Source organism: Anguilla anguilla, chromosome 12 (assembly GCF_013347855.1).
Source record: "Anguilla anguilla isolate fAngAng1 chromosome 12, fAngAng1.pri, whole genome shotgun sequence".
In the NCBI taxonomy this organism is placed as follows: domain Eukaryota; kingdom Metazoa; phylum Chordata; class Actinopteri; order Anguilliformes; family Anguillidae; genus Anguilla; species Anguilla anguilla.
This window is the reverse complement of record NC_049212.1, coordinates 41,625,094-41,630,093: the sequence shown is the minus strand read 5'-3', so window position 1 is coordinate 41,630,093 and position 5,000 is coordinate 41,625,094. Positions and strand designations below refer to the sequence as shown.

Here is a 5,000-nt window from a genome sequence, read left to right as displayed (position 1 = left end):
CAGACACACACATGACTGCACCGCTTGCTCTTCATGCATCATTTTCTTTTGGTAGAAAAACTGATGTTGCTTGAAAGGTTTCAATTAGTAAAAAAAAATGTTGGTTTTTATTTGGTTCGCACTGAAACTCAGAATCACGTCCATTTGAATTAGACCCAGTGATATTAGCAAAGTCTAAAGTAATGTAGAAATGTAGAGCACCATCTGGACTGCTCATGTCAGAGAATCCATCAGGTAAATAGAGGCTGCCTGGTACTCTTTGTTCCATCACCTCACAGTGATATAGCGAACCCCAATACATCACAAAAATGATTATGCAACCAGTAAGGAATGCAAGTGATGATATCAGTAAAACAGCACAATGCAAAACCGCTATAAAATAAGACTTAACTATCCCAAACCAGACACTGACGTACTTCACTTGACACTTACGTACCAAATATAATAGCCTATCTCTTTTTCAGCGTTTCACCATTTAAAGCTGACTTGAACCACCTGTCAATTCACCATTGAACAGGAGCTATATTCGCCCGAAATGTTGGAGCGAAGCTGCTAAATCTAATCGTGAAATTGTTTTGCTTTGGGCGTGGGAAGAAATTACTACACGATATAGAGAGGGGAGGTGATGCGCTCTTTCGCTGCAGTCGCGATGGGTCTGTATAGCCTGTATCACTAATACGATTTAAAATAATATTGTCCATTGAAAATGAGGAACACATTTTTAACAAATCATTTGGAAAAACTTGAGCATTTTCGAAGAACTCGACTTTAAAAATATTTCGTATTGTTTACAGTAGGCCCTAACACTTACAAATATTCAGACTTCAAATCATAATAAATATGACGCAAGCATAAATCTTGGGAGACATGCACTACACTGACACAAATAATCAAATCATTACTTCAGACAAAAAAAGCAAAAACTCTCATGATGTTTATTGACATAAATTATGCCTAAATTATAGTTGTTCATACCGAAAAATACTTGACAACATCTGTGTAATTCATTTTGACTGCACTGCAACTTGGCCAGCATCGACACGAGCTAAGCATCGACCACACCGAGTGTTTTCGTTTGACGCCGTAGGCACCCCTGGTGCAGGATCACGCCACTGGTAACGTTAGAAACGGCACGATACGAAAAACCAACGCCGTGAACACCACTGCGGAACTAGCCATCCCATGCCTAACAACAAAAACAACTATCCTATTACCCTCGCGACACTTAACGGCGTATAAATTTCACCACAATTGGCAAACGTGTCTTATTGTGCAATCAAATAAGCGTGCATACAAGAAGTGTTACTGAACAGGGCTCCAAAAACTTTTATTTATCATACAACACAGAATATAACGACACAACACTAGCTACCGGTTATTGGCGAGAAGTTGCATATATTTACCTTTGAATAAAAAAAGTAGGCAGCGTTCTTGCTCCCCTCTCCCCTTCAGGAAATTCCAGTTTATGGACAGCAGATCCTTCGCATTCCTTTCGCCGCTAACCTCCTCCAAGTCTTTCCCGCTCGCCTCCGACCACACGCGCAGCTTCTGAATGCGCTGTCCAAACGGAGCTGGCGTAACGGCCCCGGAGCGCACCGTACCATCGCACGTCAGCTGCAAAAGATTGACAGCTGAACCAGCCAACCATTAAGTTAATACGGCATAGCAACTCTTCGTTCATTGGCCGTGGGTAGGTAAGTGCCACCCAATGCTAATTCGCACTGTGCTCCGACCTGAAGCTGCGATGCAGATTGTTGGGGACCACAACAGCTGCCAAACCGACTGAAGCGTAACCGCAGTCTGAAGTCTGATGCCCACGGTAGGGTGCGCTCGCGAGGAGGGGTGGTTACAATTCATCCCGTATACGACATGTGTAAATAAACATAGGCTTAACTATAAGTGCCACTGTTATCTAAACCAAACTACCATAAGTTAGTTCCTGATCCATTAACAATAATGCATCGCCACTTTAACAAATGGTGCGGCAGTCTGATTCTATAGACGTGTCTGGACCAGACTAAAGCATTTATTGTATATAAGTTATCTGCGCTTCAGGTAATTTAGCACAATGAACTGAAAACTCAATCCTCAATTGCTTCTAGAGAATGCCGATGGTATGAAAATCCCTTAAAAATCCCATAAAAAGATTGAGTCGCATTTGTACCAACACCGTTTAGGTCGTAACACGTGTAGTTGCAACAAGTGACATCATTGACGTCATTTTTAGTTCTTTACATTAACGTTCCCCCAAGCCAATTTTATTACCCCAATAAATTCGTATGTAATATTGTTGTTTGACGTTAATCGTTCTGCCATGAATACTAAAACAAGACCAGGTTAAAACCTAGTATATGGGTGGACCTAACACACGTGATCCGGCCTACCAATGGTGTAACTTCATCACTCAGTCACTCAGGCACTCAGTCACATACATTCGCGTTTGTAGGGCTGGCCCCGCTGTTGCGGTCCAGCCAAAAACCCAATAGCTTCTAAACCTTAATGTTTTGACAGGACTGTATTTACATTTCGACGAAATGACAAACAGCGCCATCTAGTGTCTAAAAACGAGTTAAGATCGATTTCCAGAAGCATGGCATAATTTACTTGATTTTCAAAAAATTACAAAATCTGTGGTTGAATACTACGGAAGCGCAGTACACAGAGTACACATCCCACAAGTGACCGTTTCCCATCTCACCTGTACAACAAAATAGCAGCAGATAAAACGGGCACAAGCAGCAGAAGTACATAATCTAGACATTTATTGGTCATCTCATTTCAGCATTACGTCATTCCAATTTGTACATTTTCAAAACTCACCATTAAAAAAATCTTTTCCCTTGATTGTGCGACTTAAAAATATAACACAAAACTTTAAAAACATTTCTCATCTCTTACACACTACAGCTCAAGACAATCGCATCAAATAATTGTACATTCATATCCGAGAGTCGTCTTCAATCGCAGCACAATACCGTTTCCTCCCGGCAGTTACACGTGAAAAGTACAGAACTGGGAGGTGGGGGAAGCACGGCTGGCTAAAGGCCAATGCTTTACCACGCCCTGTGAGCAGGAAAAGAGGACTGTTTCTCCTGGGATGACGACGCAGAATCGAACTGGAGTCAAACCACAGCACCAGCCTTTGCTTCTTTAAGTACAGGGTAAGTGAAGAAACTTGGGCCGACACAAAATAAAGTTGAGGAATCAATGAACACATTTCCACAATGAACCAAAAAGCCAGAATAAACAAAAGTGTACCACCTGTGTACAAAAACAAGCATTAAATATCTTTCCTTAAATCTATTTCAATTCATACAGCACATTTATGAGATTTAAAATCAAGCCAGAGACAACAACGACACAAAAAAAAAAAAAATTAATGGAAGTAACTAATGCACAAAGACAGTTCTAAATAAATTAGGTACTGGTCAAACAGCTTTTCTGCAGACCAGGAATTCAGAAAACAACGTTTAAAAAAATCATTCTTACTCCCTTCGTAGGAGCACGAAGACACAAATCACAGCAGTGATTCTGGTGTAAACAATTACAATTCAGTAAAGTCACCTGACCGCCTCTTTTTCAGAATACGCCTTCACTTATCAACGCACAATAAAAAACCTGACACATTAAAGTCTGCTTGATTGAGCCCACGTGGAATCACATCACCCTCTCACACCTCCACAGCCACAGCGTATTTCTCTTAGCTCCTCCCCACTTTCCTCAAAATGCTGGCCACCATTTGGCGGTACACTAGTTGCTCTAGATCAGCTGGCAATAAAACCAAAATATTATTTAAAAGTCCTCAGTTCCTCGCCGTGCCAGTGACAGTCTTGAGGAACCTTCCAAGCAGCGAATTCCCTGCAGGATCCAGGCAGCTGCTCTCCTCAAACCTTTCGCTAAATTACCACCATTTAGCGAACACTCTCATCCAGCGCGACTCACACAGCATCTGCATATCCATTCATGCAGTCCGATACGCGCAGAAGCAGTTTAGTCTCACCCGCAGTGGCGGTGTCCAACCTGAATCAAACCTGCAACCTCTCAGGTCACAAGCCCAGTTCCCAGGACCATTACACTCTACTCTGCTTCCAAAAGCGTCTCTCTCCCGAGAGACTGAACCCGCTGCTGTAAAAAGAGCCACTTTTAAAGCGTCTCAACTTCAAACAGAATCCGCCTCCCATTCACACCGGTTAACAGTACTCTGATGTTACGGACACTGTCACTGTAAATGTCTGTAAAATGCCTGCTAGGGCAGATCAAAGTGTTACTATAGAGTACAATAACACATAATTATACAATAACACTGCAAGGATCGATAAGGAAGAAAATCAGGTATCAGAGACGTCAAATACTGCGATTCAAAAACAGAAAACACAGTCAGGGGGGTTTGAAATGAAACAACAGGAGGACATTAACATGCATACATTATTGCATAAGAAATGAAAATAAAAAGCACACTGTTCTCAGTCTGTTAGAGAGTAAAGGCGCTTTACACGTTGTGCTGTGTAGAGTCTTCTCCATCTGACTGAGTCCATTTAAACACAGGAAGGTTTAGTGCACTAGCTGCGGTATAAACACTGTGAATTACATGCACCTCTACAGCACACATCAGTGCAATCTTTAGAGTTTTACACTAAAGATGGCCGAGGCCGGAGCACAGAAGAGTTTTTCTGTACGTAATAAGGATGTGAATAAGGATGTGTGTGAGGATGTGTACAAGGATGTAATAACGATGTGAATAAGGATGTGTGTGAGGATGTGTATAAGCATGTAATAAGGATGTGAGTGAGGATGTGTGTGAGGATGTGTATAAGGATGTAATAAGGATGTGAATAAAGACAGAATGTGAGAGGTAGAGAGCTGGCAGGCCTGTAATCTATGTGCTCAATGCTGGCAGGTAAATGTGTGTGCATATGAACAGGTGGGTCACCATGGGCAGTGCACAGGGGGATTCTGGGTAATCCTCTGGATGTGACGGGGGGGGGGGCGGTGGAGGGTCA

General features: G+C 42.2%; 2 protein-coding genes across 3 annotated transcripts in view; both read right to left on the bottom strand.

Moving 5' to 3' along the window:
* Positions 1-1,619, bottom strand: part of LOC118209882 (protein yippee-like 2) — a 16,914-nt gene extending 15,295 nt beyond the window's left edge. Inside the window, exon 1 of the mRNA XM_035385600.1 lies at positions 1,404-1,619. The gene's annotated coding sequence lies outside the window, so the exon portion shown is untranslated. The remainder of the gene's footprint in view (positions 1-1,403) is intronic.
* A 1,126-nt stretch (positions 1,620-2,745) lies between these two features.
* gdpd1 (glycerophosphodiester phosphodiesterase domain containing 1) overlaps positions 2,746-5,000 on the bottom strand; it is a 13,948-nt gene continuing 11,693 nt past the window's right edge. For both annotated transcript variants that reach the window (XM_035385597.1, XM_035385598.1), the window contains exon 11: positions 2,746-5,000. This exon is cut by the window's right edge and continues 254 nt beyond it. The gene's annotated coding sequence lies outside the window, so the exon portion shown is untranslated.